The sequence below is a fragment of the Porites lutea genome, chromosome 8 (genome assembly GCF_958299795.1).
Source record: "Porites lutea chromosome 8, jaPorLute2.1, whole genome shotgun sequence".
Classification (NCBI taxonomy): domain Eukaryota; kingdom Metazoa; phylum Cnidaria; class Anthozoa; order Scleractinia; family Poritidae; genus Porites; species Porites lutea.
In genome coordinates, this window is record NC_133208.1 from 20,050,361 (window position 1) to 20,069,958 (window position 19,598).

General features: G+C 39.2%; 1 protein-coding gene and 2 pseudogenes across 1 annotated transcript in view; 2 read left to right on the top strand and 1 right to left on the bottom strand.

Moving 5' to 3' along the window:
- Positions 1-19,598, bottom strand: part of LOC140945321 (cubilin-like) — a 70,090-nt gene that overhangs the window by 43,560 nt on the left and 6,932 nt on the right. The gene's annotated exons all lie outside the window — the stretch shown is intronic.
- Positions 5,299-7,992, top strand: LOC140946607 (uncharacterized; annotated as a pseudogene).
- On the top strand, positions 10,183-18,447 carry LOC140946608 (uncharacterized; annotated as a pseudogene).

Consider the following 19,598-nt stretch of genomic DNA (forward strand, 5'->3'; position numbering starts at 1 on the left):
AGTTACAGATGTAGGCGCAACGGGCCACAGAGCACAGCCTGGACTTGGTCAATAAAAATGCAAAAATGAATGAGGTCAATATTCAGTCATCTTGAATGAACAAGCTTGGTCAATAAATGAATTATTACATGGCCAAGAAGAGAAATTTTACTCGCAGGACCAACGCAGGAAATCCCAAGTGGGCAAAATGGGCTCACCTTGCCCCCTTGGGTAGCCAATTAGAATGCAAGGTTTGCTTCATCTTTACCACTCGAGGTTCAAGATTAACATTTGTGGAACTTGACTAACATAAAGCACAGTAACTTGAGACGGAAATTAAGTTCCATGATCCAGCCTGCTTGCTTTGAGAGAACGTTCTGCACCAACATCACATACCAAGGTGATCTGTCTGTTGTATGAAAAACAAAACAGAGTGCTAATAAGTAAAACACAGAAGCTATTCCTCAGGCTATCGCGGGTGGGGGGGGGGGGGGGGGAAACCTTTTAGCAGTACGACAACTTTACTAATGTAGATATTCTCATACGAATAAAACATACTAAATGAGTAATATACATATAATTTACTGGCCGCTTATTTTGACAACTCAGCTGTCTATTTCAAAACTTTCTGACAACCCTGATTCATCACATTACATTTACATGCATACAGTTGTGTTTCATAGTAATAGCTAGTACATTATGTTGCCCGCAACCTGCAACGTTAAGACTATAGACCAGGGGTTACATGTACATGTAAATGTAAACAGAGGCTGTCTGTGATTACCAGTACCAGTAACAAAAAGCCTACTTTTCAAGGGCACAACCTCCCTCAGGTTGCACATTATCATCTACATGTACAGGGTCAATACCAGGGGAGGCAGGGGAAAGTAACAAGGTCTGGGTGCAAGAAATGACGTTCTCACAACAAGCGATAACCCTGGTGGGCAGCAGATAATTTACTGCAGTAAATGTATACTTCCGGTGAACAATGTATCACGCAAAACAAAATTCCCATCAAACTTGCCCGAACAAAACAGTTTGGCTATCAAACAATACCAAACCAGCTTTCTGGAGAGTTCGAAACAAACCAAATTATATTGAAAAAAAATCAAAGTGAAAACTGAGTCAACTCAACAAGCCAGGGAAATTTGACAAGTGCTGGATTCAGAATATGCTACAATTGAGGCCAATTAAGGAGTGAAGAGTAATAACTGAGATGATTCCCAAGATGATTTTAACTTGCAGATTTAAAGACTTTTTCCTTGGTAAACAAAATATATGTATTGACATTTTCACAGAAAATGTTTATTTTAGAATTTAACTCTGAAATGGAAATAATAAAAGAAGCAGGATCTTACATCGCCTTGACTGCTTTCACACTAGATCAATAATTAACACACTTGCCATCAATTACTTAGAACTGAAACGTTTGATTTTGTTCCATTCGAGTGTTCCTTATGTGAGTTCCACTTTGTTCGATAACCCAACTCAATGTTTGACTGACTTCAAAAATCAAATGATCTATTCAATTTTTTTTTTGTGAGTGGGTTTTGTCGAATGGCTGAGCTGCATCAAACTCTTTCATTTGAAAGAGTTTGATCTAGTTTGAAAGCCAAACATTCAACGTGATATGCTGGATATACATGTACATGTATTTCCTAAAGTAAATATTTTAGCAGTGAGAGGCGAACCAACAGAGAAAATAAGTCAATAATTGACAAAAATATCATGCCTCTTTGTCTTTCTCACATGTTGTAATATTATTGTTTCTTGGTATTGAAGTTGCAAGGGAAACTAAAAAACATGTGACAGTCGCCGCAACCATATAACATCTTAACTGACAACAAAGTACGCTGAGCTATGAGTGTGGATATGAGATTATTACAGTTATGATGCTGATAAAAAACACTGGAGAAAGTGTCAAATTTAGTTAAACTAAGTCTACTATTCTTATGAGCTTATAATTCTGAATAAACAAATTCAATTCTCAACATTTCACTCCGTTTATTACGGTCAGTTCAACAACTTAAATTCAAAGTTAAAATTCAACAAACCTAGTAAACAAAGCAAAACTATTCCTGAAAGCTCAGTTCCTTGAATTATAATTGAAATGACTTTAAAGTGCCTGTGTCACAGTTGTGTAGTAAACTGTTGTTCACTTTGTCTATATTGCCAATGATGTGTCCTTGTGCCGTAATATTATGTTGTCTGAAAAGTGGCATTATATCAATACACTTGTGAATAACCAAACTACAATAAAGAGAAATTGTCCAACCTTCAATTTCCCTTTTTCACTTTTTATCTCAAAACCACCAATCTTTGGTTATTCAAAGAATGATCAGTAAACAAATCTGCTGGTTGCTTTGCAAGTTGTGGGAACATTGTTTGGATTTCAAGAGAACATATTTAAGGAGTACCCCGTACCCCCTGGTCAATATGATGCTTGCATAGAACTGCAGGCTAATACAGGATAAATAACAGTGGTTTTACTAGTTTAACTCCACTGCTGGTTTTACTGTCCACTGAAATGAAGACTTAAAGGGGCAGTGTCACAATATTTAGTATTGCCTGGATCACTTTCTTACAGTCGATTATTTACCACACCATGTTGCAAAGTTCGTTGGAAAATTGGGTACTACATCATGAAGTAGCCAATTACCTAGCAAGTTAGGGAATCAAATTGCGAACTTCAAGACATAGTTGTCAACTTTGGTGCGACTGAGCTTCACAAGTTTGCTCAACAGTAACTTCTCTTCCCAGTTGTTTTAATCACCGAGTTCTCGTCAAAGAAGTACCTATTCCTGGGATCACAGTTACTGAAAAAAAATATATTTTTCAACTTTTTCTTAAGCATTCTCAGTCAAGCATTATTATATTATTAGATTAAGCTCTCTTTTGGAACTATTGTCAACTCTTTGCACGAGTAACCGAAATCACATGTCAATACATGACTTATGGAACCTTTGCGGGTCAACAACCTGATTTTCGATTAAATGTTTTTGTATTTCGGTAGCATACATACTTGGTTGTCGCTGTTTAAAAAACTCTGTGTAGGGGCTTCCTGGACATATGAAACGATCAACAATCTTTGTTACCGTCCTTCTCAGTAAATTAAACTGGTGCACTATTTGGAATGGTTTCGAACCCCAGTGATTTTGTTACCTCTGTGTCTTGTGTCCCTCACACAAAAAATTCTCCAAAGACGCAAAATAATTCATGGCATGCATCCTGTAGGATGCAAAGGATGATCGATCAATTTGAAGATTTGTTAGTAGAATATCCTGTTTGTGTGATTTCTGTAGCTGTTGTTTCAAGATGTATATTTATTTTAGTCTTTTTGTGCTTTAAATACACCTAATTGCAATAAGGTTGTCATAGAAAAAAGCAAAAAGCCAAATAGGAATTAATTAGCATTAAATTATCATTAAATTATCATTGCTTGCAACATTCATGACACACACGCTTATAGCTGAATATTAATCACGTAATATGAAAGCCAAATCATTTGCATCAGTTTCTTGGTGTCATTCTAATGCAATTTGAGGCTGATTCATCTAGCGGATTTCAAACGTGCTCTAATTACAAACATACATCGGATAACTACTAAAGAAAAAATGGCTCCATTTTTTTTCAATAAATATAGCCTGGGGTAAATTCCAGGAACGCGACGCGTCTTTTCGTTTAATGCTAAATAGAAAAGCCAGTCTGCGTATGGTTTGTAGTGCACAACACCATCAGATCACAAATTTCAAGCAACAAATCAGGGATGTAGGCAGGACTTTCCATCGCGGAGAGGGTGAGGCGTTCCTCCGCCACGGTTCCTCTCCCGCGCCACAAACCAAGCCTCGTTTGTCAGGACCCTTTTGTTACACACATCAGTGTTTCATGTGCGGAATATTACAGCGCGGAATTACAGAATTATTTCTTGTTATTGTGAATGACTTCTTAAATAATTGTTAAATTATTAAAATACGCAAATGTAAATCGATCACATGGCTAATTAATTCCTATTTGGCTTTCTGCTTTTTGCTCTTTTCTATGACAACGTTATTGCAATTAGGTGTATATAGGACTACATTTTGATTTTAGTCATAAAGAGTTTTGGCATCGGTCTCCAGATTAACTGTGTGGTTAAAAGGCCCATACCAAGCATTTTCAATTAAGGACTCCCTGTTTTTTAACTGGGACTCACTGCTTATGCATGTGGACAGGCCCGAACTCTTGACTATTCACAAGATGAGTCCCTGGACTCACCATATACTATTTGTAACAAAATCACTGGAACCTTCTAACCATTTTTCTACAATCATTTCACAGACCTCAAAGTGCAGCGCCTTGCCCTGTTTAGTAAGTGGATCCAGGTTCATTATGTTGCAGTTTCCTGCTCGGGAAATTACTGTACTTGTCAATCACAGCTTTGTGTCAACAAATATGTCTCCCAAGCATTATCTCAAATGCTACAGACCACAAAAATGAAATATGGAAAACTGTTAAGCTTACCTCGTCTTACTATCTGTATTCCATCACAATCCTCCGCCTTGGATAGCCTTAGCACGGTAAAACACTCCAACTTTCAAATTATACTTGCGCATCACGAGGTTTTTGTCTCACATTCTGCTCCACTGTGTCAGAAAAGAGTCGCTTTACGAGGGAAGCGATCGATTACTGAAGGCCGACGGGTCGCTAAATATACATAACAACCCTTAGATGTCTGGTGGTATCATCAGAAAGCAAAAATATACCGATTCCACGCTCCCAGAACCTATAGAAGCTGGCAAATTTGGAGCCGTTGCAATCACTTTCAAAATGGACGCCAAAAAGAATGACCGCAATGAGCATGAGCAAAGGAAAAGTCCGCTGACCAGCACTCCGCTCTGTTCTAGGCCCCATTCTCTCTTGTTTTCTCCGTCTAAGAGCATTTTAGTTTACGCCAGTACCAGTACTGATTGACATCAATCTGGCAAATATTGAAAGCTGTTGGTAAGCTCTGCGATTTTTATCACTTAGAATGGAAAGCAATGGCAACCTCGCACACTTCACAGTCTTTGCATCAATGCAACGCACGTGAGTAATGCATGAGAACCGTTTAATCTCGAGAGTAAATTTACCTTGATTGTACACCAAGGCAAAGTTTACGAAACATTGATCATGCGATCTTGGACATGGGTTAAAAAAAAAAAAAAAATTCGTCACCTGAAACGTAACGGAAACAAGAAAGAACGGAAATGCGATGACAGAAATGTGGCGGAAACATGATCGTTCGTTTCCGACGCGGAAACATGACGGAAACGCGTCCGGTCCATGGAAAACTAGATCACCATGTTTCCGCAGGGCGGAAACGTGACGGATATAAGCAACTTCCCGTTTCCGTCGAGTTTACAAAATACGGAAACACGTTATTTCGTCCTGTGCATTAAAAACACGCTATTTAGCACCAGAAACGAAATAGTAAAACGGGACCAAAGTGAATACGGCTATGCTATCAGCCTCTTCATCCCACCACTTCGAAGTATTAATTCTTCAAAGGCAGTGATCCAACTTGACAATAACGAATTCTACCACAGATCGGCCAGCTTTTTTACTCTGTTATTCGAAGGCTTCAAAAACGTGACAGTTAAACACTCTTCCTTTCGTAATTGTCGTGCCAGTGCCTATAAACCCGAATGGGATCAAGGTGAAACTGGTTTAATTTACGAACCAACCGCCGGCGCCATCTCTATCCTATTCAATCCAGACAAACCGTTCAGTCTGGGATGTGTGAAATCCAAAAGCGCTAATGACACACACTCTTCATGGAACTATAGTAGCCATGTGCTCTTTGAAAATACAAAGTTTGAAGAGAACTTAGGAATTGAAGTTGGGGCTGTACATATCAGCAATGGCTTCACGAAATTCCGAAGATGTGTGTTTGACAACAACTTTGGCATTCATAGAAGTGGACACGTTCATTCTGCATATGGAACTGGCCGCGTAAAATTCGAACATTGTTCTTTTTTGAAGACAATGAAAATTGCAACAATTTCAGACGGCTCACAATTTGATAAAGGTGTCTTCATTTACTCTGAAAGTGGAGGTCCCTTGATATTTAAAAACACATCAATGACCTCACTAAGATTTAACAGGAGCTCTTATCCGATTGTCGACATTTCTAGTGGGGGCTTTGTTCACATGGATGAAAAGTCCAGTATGAAATGTAATGAAGGAGAGGCTCTTATATTAGAAAATGGCACCCATTTCCAATACGCAGAGAAAAACAAGAGCAATTGTGTATTGAATGTTACCGTTCTGAAATATTCGTGCAAACCCTGCCATCCGGGCTACTACAGCCTTCAGAAGGGGGTCTCCAAAGGCTTATTGATAACCTCCAGGGCTGAGTGTCATCCATGCCCATTTGGAGCCACTTGCACTGAAAGTAACATTGATGCGAAACCAAACTTCTGGGGTTATGTAGCACCTGGCAATCCATCGATGCTGAAATTAATTACTTGTCCTGAAAACTATTGTTCATTGACTTCGTCACTAAACTACAGCAGCTGCCAAGGAAACAGAAACGGCACGCTCTGTGGACGGTGTGCTGATGGGTTCAGTGAGACTCTTTTATCAACTAAATGCCGCAAGTCTACCGAATGCAACGACTATTCTGTGTGGTTTGTGAACATATTTCTAACAATCATTCTGGCTCTCTATCTTTTGACCAAGCCCCCGATCCTGCGCACCCTGGAAAAACAAATCCTATGGTTCAAGAAATCAGATGAAGATAATCCGGGAGATGGATCTGACTTCAATGGTGGTGGTGAACATTCCGAGAATGGCTTCTTAAAAATTACGTTTTATTTTTATCAAGCGGCTGAGACTTTGATGGTAGGTTCTTTTGAAGAACTTATTGGAAAAGTTCCTTTTATTCACTTTGTCATCTCTGCCTACAACTTCCACGTTCAATCCACCAATCAAGGACTTGGCTGTCCATTTGCAGGACTCACTGCTGTAACAAAAGAGCTCTTTCTTTCTGGTACAGTGTTTTTAACAATGGCTAACCTTGTTCTCATCTATGTTGTTCATCACGTCGTCAATATCTTTATGGGAAAAAGAAAGCCGTCCCTTATGCGCTATATGGCCGTTGTCATGGAAGTGTTGTTGCTTGGATACGAAAGGCTTGCAGAAACAGCCCTTAAGCTAACGCACTGTGTCCCCATCGGATCTGGAAAGTGGTTATTCATCGATGCTAATGTTCCATGCATGCAATGGTGGCAATATCTTCTTCTTGCGTATATTGTCATCTTCCTTGTTCCTTTCATCGTCGTTCTTCATTGGTGATCTTTCAAGCTGTACAGATCTTCCATTACAGCAGGAGAGTTTGTTGCCGCTAGCATGATTCCACTACCATTTCTTATATACTGGATTGTCAAGACGAAGTTGAAAAGGAGAGAGCAAGAGTCTTCTGACCGGCAGATCATCAACACAGATGTTTCGCTCATACTGCATGGTCCTTTTCGTCCGCCAACCGATATTGAAAACGGAACCCTTTACTGGGAGAGCGTTTTGATTGGTCGAAGATTAGTTCTCCTCGCTTGTGGGGCGTTCGTCACAGATGTCATGATACGCATGATCTTCCTTTCTGCTGCATGCTTACTGATAACCCTCCATCATGTTATGAAGAATCCTTATCGACATCCCATGGCGAATAATGCTGAAACATTATCTCTTCTAACTTTATCTCTCATTGCTATCATTAACATGGCCAAAGCAACTACGTTATCATTTGGTATCACGACTGACGGACCGAGGGGGGCTTATCTGAAAAGTCTGGAGTGGTTTGAGGTGTCCGCCTTGACATTTCTCCCAGTGTTAATGTCCATTTTAATCATATTCGCCATTTTCTCTCAGCTTGTGAGGTTTGCTTCTCTTCTGATTAAGAAATGTTTGAAGTGTTGCAGGAAGATATCTTTCTATCCACGGTACGAGGACCAAGAGCAAAGACCTCTCTTGGCTACTGCGGAACAGAACTTTGATTAAACTTAAAATGCTAATATATAATACCGTTCCTTGATCGCAAATTATTCTCCTAAAATCTCAACGTAATATGAATTTAGTAGAATTGCTTCAGTGATATTAGAGATTTGCGCGCTCTCATTGATCGAAGATTGTGTCATATCCCTCAATCATCTCTCTCGAGGTGATTATAGCAGGGGCGCTAAATTTCAAAATGGCTCCTTTGCATTTTGTCTATTTTACGCAGGAATTGATAAACGCAATGGAAAAAAAATACAGTTTGAAAGAGCACAAAATATGCTATTACGTTTTGCGTCACACTTTTCAAAGAAAGATGTGAAGGTTTTTTTGGCTGAATTAGTGAACCTGTTAATTTCTGGCGGAAGTCTACGGCTTATGTTGATGCCATTAATTCCAAAAATTACAATGGGGTGGTTTCAAGAATAAAACGAATTGACTACAGAATTCAAGAGCGCCTTAACAATTAAACTAAAACAAGTATTTGTTTCAGGCTCAGTCAATATTGTTGAATAATCTCCTGAGGGATTATTCAACAACATTTACTCTGCCTGAGGCGTAGAACTGTAAAGTGTTTCATATGTCTTACATCGAAGCGCTAAATTAAGCCTCATATATGTACATGTCACTAGGATCTTGTCTAGAATCTCAAATACTACTTTGTTTTTACCTTAATTTCTTTCGGTTGATTTTGTTATCACTGTAGCTTCCCAACTCATTTGGGGAAAAAATTAACTAGTCAATCAATTGGTCTAAACGGCACTAGTTTTTTTTTTCATCCGCGAGAAACAAACAATTATTCGGACCCTTAATTAGCTTCTTGTGAGATCTCCATCAGATTTTGGGATATCAGTATGTGTTACACATTAATCTTACAGTAATTTTCATTAATCTTGAAGTTCAGCTTCTTCTTCCCTCCAATGACACACAAAATGAGGTTGAATCAAAGTGAAAGAGACTTATGATAGGGGTAAAACCTGATTTTGCACGGTAACACATGATTGTGCGTCTGAATCACTTGGCGTTTACGACAGGATTACGTTGAAAAGGCTTAACTAGCATCTAAAAAAAAACGCTCTTTTTTTAGACTGACTCGACCGGTTGGGAATGAATAAGGAAGAAAAGCTGTTAATACGATGTGTATAAGCGTATAAAACAACAAGTTTTGAATAATATTACATTCATTAATAAAGCATTTAACGGACTTCTTTGTCTTTCGATTGGTAAAAGATGGCATGTTACTAAGATGTGGAATGGGAAATGGAAAAAAATAAAATTGGATATTTTCTATTTTCCATATACCATTCCCCCTTCATCATTTCGGATTTCATCATTTAGTAACATCCGTAAAAGATCAGTCACAGGTAATTTCGAATTGTCGGTGACAATGCATTCATTTCGTGTTTTTGTGATCGACACGGTTTGAGCATATCCGTTCATGTGGACCAATCTAAATCTTAGATTGAAAATGGCGAAATTCTTAAGCCAATAATTCACATTTTTTAAAAACTTAGGAAAAAGGCCCTAAGGATAGGTTTGCCTCTTGAATATTTTTGCGGGGCCATGTTCCTATTTGCTGACCTCGACGAGCTCATGTCGATGAATCTTTTAATTCAGTCCTATGCTGGAAAATTTTGTTTTGGTCGTGCAAAGAGCTCTAGAGTGAAACATTACTGGGAGGCGGATGATTGAATTAACTGGGAGTTTTTCCCTGTTATATTTTCTCTGATTGCTTGAGACAACGATTTGCCATGTTCCACGGAGGAGCACGTACTCAACAAAACATAAACAAAATCTGCACTAAAACACAGTTAGAGGCATTATGCATGTGGAGATCATTAGTTTAACACAGGTCACGTGGCGAGTGTCGGCCAATGAAAAAGGATAAAATGCGTTGAGAGGCAAAGTGTAGTTTGGGCATTTCGAAATTACAGAATTCACTTCGCACGCGCCACACTGTCTGTGATCAATCACAGCTTGAAAGTGGGAATCAAACTATTGCCAATTGTTCTCTTCCAAAACTTTTGCAGGGAAAATAATAGTTTTAAGAAAATTTAGATTCGTGTCACCGCTTTGTCTTCCTCCATGCTGTTCACTATTTTCCGCCACGGGGAACGAGACGTCTGGAGACCTGGGACGTAGTTACGTTGTTGTGGTTGCCATTCTCTCATCGCTATTCAAGAGTGACGGTACAAAATGGCGGACAGAGTATTTGAAAAACACATACAGTTTGAAGAAAATTTCCATTTCTGCTTTTTTCAGTCCAGGTAAATGTCTTGGTTAAATTCGCTCCGGGCACTAGTTAAGGAATTTAAAAATCATTTGGATAATGGTGATCCTTAGAAGTTGACGTCTAATGTGTAGGGATCAATCTAGTGAAGATATCTGTTGGCTGCAAAGCATTCACAAAATCAGAGTATCAGAGACATCCACCTTTTTCTCAATAAATATCTTCCTTGCCTTCTTTTCTTTCATCAATTAGTTTTTCCTAATTTTTGAAATTGTTCTGGCAAGAAATCTACCGTCTAAGATTGTCGACGTGGACTCATTTTTTTTTTCTCAGTTTTCTCGGGAACCGAGATAATTTGGTTTTAGCAACAGAGTTGATGATGTAAATGGGCCACCAGTTTCGTTCAGACGAAGGGCTGAAGTTCGATACGTCAGCTCTGAATCTCTTTACGCTGGCCAGTTTCCATTATGAAGTCAGTTGATAAAACCAAATTATCTTGTTAAACTCCCCGCCGTCTCAGCGACACAGTTTCTCCAGAAACTTATCCCTTTTTTTTTGGGAAGAAATTCAGTTCTTGTGGAAAGTAAGCTTCTGCTGCGAATAACTATGAAGTCGGTAAAATGAGTGGCGCGACACAGGCGCCCTTCACTAAAAATATAAAAGTTTTGAGTCTGAATACTTAGACGTGAGAATTGTTTTGACTCTTTTCCTTAATGCACCGAAATGCACTGAAATGCGCTAATAAACTTTTCTCCTAAATCAAAATTATAGATTGTTTTTGTCGCTTTCAATGTTTTTGCCACCCGCGAGACGGTGTGACCCACTTGTCTGTAGAAGATCGAGTCTGCGAACTACAGATCTTCGAAAATTTCATCAAATTACGAGATAACAGAAAGTTGTGACGACACCGGAAATTGCGAATTAGCCTTTCGCTTTCTAAAAAACGTTAGTTCCTAGGGTTTTCTTGGTTCGAAACAGTGTGGATTTACGTGAGGAGGAAATCAGAATTATTCGTGAGGGCTAAGTGCTTAAAAGTCTCATGACGTATGTAAACGGTTTGTTACTGGCTCTCTTGATTTTGGCATTGTCAAGCAGAAGCTCAGGTAATTTAATTAGTGATGACCCGATTAATTTCGTACCCGATGGTCATTATGTTATTGCTAAAATCGTTTGCTTGTCATATCATCGCTTCAAATGGATGCTTATTTTGGAACATAGTTCTCCGCTTAAACTATTCTTGGACAAATATTCCAGCAGTCAGTCGTTATTTGAACTTTACAAATGCTAAAGGAAGCTTTACGTCGTCAAAAATGTTTGTAGCTCGATATATGCTTTCTTTTAGCTTGTCCAATTAGAAACCAAAATTATTTTGGTCAATTTTAAACCTTGATTGGAACCCTCACCGTTGCTAATCGGGTGAAAATATTACTTCATAAATTTCCACTTTAAGAGCGAACAATCATTGCTTAATCGTTCCCCAGAAAGCCAGAAATAATTTGTGACAGTTTTTTTAACTTTTAAAGCGCGCACGAGTTGGTTTCAGCTGAATGCGGAGACCGGAAGCAAACTAAAACATTTAATCAGTCCTAGCCTGCAGAGCAGGCGTAATTTTGGCGAGCGAGTGCTCAGTATTTTCCTAACAAAAATTATGGCCGCCACGTTTGATTTTCATGGTAACGAGAGGCTGTGGAGAGAAAGAAATTTGTACCAAGGGAGTGGTTGTCGCTCAAAAATAAGGAGAGGGGTGGCGGTGGGGAAGTAAAGATTATCGCCCTTTCCCCACCCCCTACCCCCACCGTCCACTCTAACTCCAACCAAACAAGGGCGGTCGGATTAACGATCGCGAGATTTTAAAGTTAGCTCGCACTAATAAGACGCCTGCACTGCAGGTTAAATCAGGTCCCACATATTATCTCGAGTACAAGTTGTTCGAACCCTGAAAATCAAAGATACAGTGTTTGAAAAAAATGGTCTTTACTGGTACGGTACTGGAAAAGACGTCATAAATATCAGCTCCGTCGCAAAAAACTTCCTTCGCCAGTATAAATTCACACATTTTGTTGTAGAGTTAAAATTTCTTACAATGAAGGCCCCTTCCAAGATCTTAACGTTTCAAATGCGATTACAAACGAAACATTCGTAGATGTCGACTTGCATCACAATGAGAAAGGTCGCAGAAAACGAGATCGACTTTTATATTTCTCACATGCCAGAGAAACAAAAGCAAAGTTCATCTCCTTGACATGCCATAACAACACAAAAAAAACAATGCATTGTAGTTCAGTCAGACTGGGCAAATATAGTTATTCAAGACTCGACTTTTTTACAATCAATCCGTCGATTCCAAAACGTCAGGTTCTTGCTTGTCTCTAGCGGCTAGTATTAATGCATCTTTAAGAATCGTGAACTCTAACTTCCATAACAATGAAGCTGGCGCCGGCGGATCGGCATTAGTAGATAAGCATTGAGTCTCGGTCTAGACAACAAAACAACTTTCGAGAGTTTTGTGATGCATCCGGCCGTTCTAATTTAACTTGCAACTCACAAGTTAGTTTTTTGATCAAAAAACCTTTCAAGTTTGATTGCTGCCTCCTCATCACTGTCACCAACCGAAGAAGAGTTTTTGTTATTTCAGAAGTTTGTTGGGACGTTTTGGGAAAGTCGGATATAATTTGTGCAAGCTTTTTCGCTTTTAAAGCGCACACGAGTTGCTTTCAGCTGAATGCGGAGACCGAAAGCAAAACTGAGACAACAAATCAGTCTCAAATATTATCTCAAGGGTAAGTTGTTCGATGACCTCTCGGTGATAGTAACGCAAAATCCAATCGATTTAATCATCTGGATAGTCTCCGCGGCATGCTATAACATTGTTAATAAAATTTTACATGCTATCGGATTGTAACAGTACGATTTGGAAACCAGGACTGTGATCCATGTGCTTGTTTACAGGACTTTGCTTTACTTTTAATAATGCACTTATTACAGTAAGTATCCTTATCTCCGGTAGACGTGAACTTACTGATTTCATATGCTAATACAAAGCTCCATGCAGTGCCCAAAGCGCTCAAATGAAGCTTTCACATTTAAGGAAAGGTGAAAATGGCTGCCCCAGAACGTGGGTACCTCGCATTTGGTCAGTTCGTCCGTCCATCCATCCAATATACTGTAAACTAAACTTTGTTTATCTTATTTATATTATTCATCATTTAGTCCTGCAGAAGAGTACTTTTAATTTATTACTTTAAGAAAAATATTAAAAACAACAACAACAACAACAAAAAACTATAACAGATCGTTTATGGGTAGAAGACCGGGAGAGTTTGGCATGCACCAATTAAATGACGGCACAGTTTAAATTAAAAGGCATTCATTAATCATTATATTCTGGAATTTCTCATGCCATTTTACTAGTAATACTTTGTAAAGCTCTGATTTTTAAAAATTTCAGGTTCAAGCATTGCGAATGTGTATGTTTCTCTTCATGGAAAAGACGCTAAAACTTGTGGCACCCTAAGTCTCCCTTGTCGGTCCATTGCTCAAGCGGTTTATCGCGTGGGCCATGGCGGGAACATCTATCTGGACGGACGTGGGACCAAGAAACGCCCCTATGGCTGCAGAAACGGTCGCAATATTTTGATAGATCGCCCAGGTGTTTACGTGAACAAGACCTTGACTCTGAGGGGACTCTACTCCACCCCACACGTTTTATGTAGTGATGGATTTTATTTTCAGAAGACAAATGGCGAACAGCTGACATTTGCTTTGGTGTTGTCAGGAATCGATTTTCAACAAACTCCGCTAAATTGTAATGACTGCCAGCGCATCACAATCCACAACTGTTCTTTTCATAATGCTTCAAGAGCCTTGGCCATCAAAATACAGAACGTTACATCTTTTCAGCTTGACTTAAAAGGCAATTCAACGTTCCGAAATAATTCACAATGCATCAACGTCCTTTTACTCAATAATACTAAAGGAAAAAGTCAAGACGTTACACTTAATATAAAAGATGCAATGTTTGAAAGAAATGGTCTATACTGGCACGGTACTGGCAGAGAGGTCATAATCATCAGATCTGTCGCAAAAAATGGTTCTTCTCCAGTATATATTCACATATTTTTCTGCAGAGTTGAAAGTTCTTACAATGAAGGCCCCTTCCTACATCTTGACGTTTCAAATGCGATTACAAACGAAACCTTCGTAGATGTCGACCTACATCACCATGGAAAACGTCGCGGAGAACGAAATCGACGTTTATATTTCTCACATGCCAGAGAAACAAAAGCAAAGTTCATCTCCTTGACATGCCATAACAACCCAAATAAGCAATGCTTAGTAGTTCAGTCAGACTGGGCAAATATAGTTATTCAAGACTCGACTTTTTACAACCAATCTGTCGATTCCAAAAAGTCAGGTTCTTGCTTGTCTCTAGCGGCTAATATTAATGCATCTTTAAGAATCGTGAACTCTAACTTCCATAACAATGAAGCTGGCGCCGGCGGATCGATTTTTGCCAATAGCAGACATGGAGTTCTAAAAGTCTTTCTTATCAATGTAACATTCAGTAAATGCAAAGCTACCAGTTATGGATGCGTGATATCCATTGGAAGAACCGCTCAAGACCCGCCAGAAAGACATTGGGGTTCCCACAGGTTATATTTTACTCTCAGGAATGTAACTGTTCAACAATGGGAGGGAAATCATGGAAACAAAACACCAAGGTGTATGGCTGTAGACGTTCTGCTCAATGGCGGAATTGTGATATTCGAGGGATCCACGTTTACGAAGAAAATGTTATCAAGAGGCGATGGAGCTTTCAAGCTGGTTACCACTGAAGATGAGAGTAACATTACAATTTCAAACTGCATTTTCAAGGACACTTCTACGGACGCAACTAGAGGAACGATTGTCTACATAGCCTCCGGAAACGGAAACGCAGGGATGGTTACAATTTCGAACAGTTTCATGGAAAACAAAAACAACAGAAAAATAGCTTTGTCCATAAGTCCCAAATACCACATTAAACTATTCAACATGACATTCAAGTCTCTTAAATATGGATTACAAGCAGTATCAGCTCCGCCAAAAAACGATTCTTTTCCAATAGATATTTTCATTGATAACTGCTCCTTTATCGACAATACACATGATGCCATGTTTACACTTCTTAGTCCAACATCAGTCCAACTAACCATTAAAAACACGCTATTTAGCACCAGAAACGAAATAGTAAAACGGGACCAAAGTGAATACGGCTATGCTATCAGCCTCTTCATCCCACCACTTCGAAGTATTAATTCTTCAAAGGCAGTGATCCAACTTGACAATAACGAATTCTACCACAGATCGGCCAGCTTTTTTACTCTGTTATTCGAAGGCTTCAAAAACGTGACAGTTAAACACTCTTCCTTTCGTAATTGTCGTGCCAGTGCCTATAAACCCGAATGGGATCAAGGTGAAACTGGTTTAATTTACGAACCAACCGCCGGCGCCATCTCTATCCTATTCAATCCAGACAAACCGTTCAGTCTGGGATGTGTGAAATCCAAAAGCGCTAATGACACACACTCTTCATGGAACTATAGTAGCCATGTGCTCTTTGAAAATACAAAGTTTGAAGAGAACTTAGGAATTGAAGTTGGGGCTGTACATATCAGCAATGGCTTCACGAAATTCCGAAGATGTGTGTTTGTCAACAACTTTGGCATTCAGAGAAGTGGACACGTTCATTCTGCATATGGAACTGGCCGCGTAAAATTCGAACATTGTTCTTTTTTGAAGACAATGAAAATCGCAACAATTTCAGACGGCTCACAATTTGATAAAGGTGTCTTCATTTACTCTGAAAGTGGAGGTCCCTTGATATTTAAAAACACATCAATGACCTCACTAAGATTTAACAGGAGCTCTTATCCGATTGTCGACATTTCTAGTGGGGGCTTTGTTCACATGGATGAAAAGTCCAGTATGAAATGTAATGAAGGAGAGGCTCTTATATTAGAAAATGGCACCCATTTCCAATACGCAGAGAAAAACAAGAGCATTTGTGTATTGAATGTTACCGTTCTGAAATATTCGTGCAAACCCTGCCATCCGGGCTACTACAGCCTTCAGAAGGGGGTCTCCAAAGGCTTATTGATAACCTCCAGGGCTGAGTGTCATCCATGCCCATTTGGAGCCACTTGCATTGAAAGTAACATTGATGCGAAACCAAACTTCTGGGGTTATGTAGCACCTGGCAATCCATCGATGCTGAAATTAATTGCTTGTCCTGAAAATTATTGTTCATTGACTTCGTCACTAGACTACAGCAGCTGCCAAGGAAACAGAAACGGCACGCTCTGTGGACGGTGTGCTGATGGGTTCAGTGAGACTCTTTTATCAACTAAATGCCGCAAGTCTACCGAATGCAACGACTATTCTGTGTGGTTTGTGAACATATTTCTAACAATCATTCTGGCTTTCTATCTTTTGACCAAGCCCCCGATCCTGCGCACCCTGGAAAACAAATCCTATGGTTCAAGAAATCAGATGAAGATAATCCGGGAGATGGATCTGACTTCAATGGTGGTGGTGAACATTCCGAGAATGGCTTCTTAAAAATTACGTTTTATTTTTATCAAGCGGCTGAGACTTTGATGGTAGGTTCTGTTGAAGAACTTATTGGAAAAGTTCCTTTTATTCACTTTGTCATCTCTGCCTACAACTTCCACGTTCAATCCATCAATCAAGGACTTGGCTGTCCATTTGCAGGACTCACTGCTGTAACAAAAGAGCTCTTTCTTTCTGGTACAGTGTTTTTAACAATGGCTAACCTTGTTCTCATCTATGTTGTTCATCATGTCGTCAATATCTTTATGGGAAAAGGAAAGCCGTCCCTTATGCGCTATATGGCCGTTGTCATGGAAGTGTTGTTGCTTGGATACGAAAGGCTTGCAGAAACAGCCCTTAAGCTAACGCACTGTGTCCCCATCGGATCTGGAAAGTGGTTATTCATCGATGCTAATGTTCCATGCATGCAATGGTGGCAATATCTTCTTCTTGCGTATATTGTCATCTTCCTTGTTCCTTTCATCGTCGTTCTTCATTGGGGATCATTTAAGCTGTACAGATCTTCCATTACAGCAGGAGAGTTTGTTGCCGCTAGCATGATTCCACTACCATTTCTTATATACTGGATTGTCAAGACGAAGCTGAAAAGGAGAGAGCAAGAGTCTTCTGACCGGCAGATCATCAACACAGATGTTTCGCTCATACTTCATGGTCCTTTTCGTCCGCCAACCGATATTGAAAACGGAACCCTTTACTGGGAGAGCGTTTTGATTGGTCGAAGATTAGTTCTCCTCGCTTGTGGGGCGTTCGTCACAGATGTCATGATACGCATGATCTTCCTTTCTGCTGCATGCTTACTGATAACCCTCCATCATGTTATGAAGAATCCTTATCGACATCCCATGGCGAATAATGCTGAAACATTATCTCTTCTAACTTTATCTCTCATTGCTATCATTAACCTGGCCAAAGCAACTACATTATCATTTGGTATCACGACTGACGGACCGAGCGGGGCTTATCTGAAAGGTCTGGAGTGGTTTGAGGTGTCCGCCTTGACATTTCTCCCAGCGTTAATGTCCATTTTAATCATATTCGCCATTTTTTCTCAGCTTGTGAGGTTTGCTCCTCTTCTGATTAAGAAATGTTTGAAGTGTTGCAGGAAGATATCTTTCTATCCACGGTACGAGGACCAAGAGCAAAGACCTCTCTTGGCTACTGCGGAACAGAACTTTGATTAAACTTAAAATGCTAATATACCGTTCCTTGATCGCAAATTATTCTCCTAAAATCTCAACGTAATATGAATTTAGTAGAATTGCTTCAGTGATATTAGAGATTTGCGCGCTCTCATTGATCGAAGATTGTGTCATATCCCTCAATCATCTCTCTCGAGGTGATTATAGCAGGGGCGCTAAATTTCAAAATGGCTCCTTTGCATTTTGTCTATTTTACGCAGGAATTGATAAACGCAATGGAAAAAAAATACAGTTTGAAAGAGCACAAAATATGCTATTACGTTTTGCGTCACACTTTTCAAAGAAAGATGTGAAGGTTTTCTTGGCTGAATTAGTGAACCTGTTAATTTCTGGCGGAAGTCTACGGCTTATGTTGATGCCATTAATTCCAAAAATTACAATGGAGTGGTTTCAAGAATAAAACGAATTGACTACAGAATTCAAGAGCGCCTTAATAATTAAACTAAAACAAGTATTTGTTTCAGGCTCAGTCAATATTGTTGAATAATCTCCTGAGGGATTATTCAACAACATTTACTCTGCCTGAGGCGTAGAACTGTAAAGTGTTTCATATGTCTTACATCGAAGCGCTAAATTGAGCTTCATATATGTACATGTCACTAGAATCTTGTCTAGAATCTCAAATACTACTTTGTTTTTACCTTAATTTCTTTCGGTTGATTTTGTTATCACTGTAGCTTCCCAACTCATTTGGGGCAAGAATTAACTAGTTAATCAATTGGTCTAAACGGACTAGTTTTTTTTTTTTTTTTTTTTCATCCGCGAGAAACAAACAATTATTCGGACCCTTAATTAGCTTCTTGTGAGATCTCCATCAGATTTTGGGATATCAGTATGTCTTACACATTAATCTTACAGTAATTTTCATTGATCTTGAAGTTCAGCTTCTTCTTCCCTCCAATGACACACAAAATGAGGTTGAATCAAAGTTGAAAGAGACTTATGATAGGGGTAAAACCTGATTTTGCACGGTAACACATGGTTGTGCGTCTGAATCACTTGGCGTTTACGACAGGATTACGTTGAAAAGGCTTAACTAGCATTAAAAAAAAAAACCGCTCTTTTTTTAGACTGACTCGACCGGTTGGGAATGAATAAGGAAGAAAAGCTGTTAATACGATGTGTATAAGCGTATAAAACAACAAGTTTTGAATAATATTACATTCATTAATAAAGCATTTAACGGACTTCTTTGTCTTTCGATTGGTAAAAGATGGGATGTTACTAAGATGTGGAATGGGAAATGGAAAAATAAAATTGGGTATTTTCTATTTTCCATATACCATTCCCCCTTCACCATTTCGCATTTCACCATTTAGTAACATCCGTAAAAGATCAGTCACAGGTAATTTCGAATTGTCGGTTACAATGCATTCATTTCGTGTTCGACACGGTTTGAGCATATCCTTTCATGTGGACCAATCTAAATCTTAGATTGAAAATGGCGAAATTCTTAAGCCAATAATTCACATTTTTTAAAAACTTAGGAAAAAGGCCCTAAGGATAGGTTTGCCTCTTGAATATTTTTGCGGGGCCATGTTCTTATTTGCTGACCTCGACGAGCTCATGTC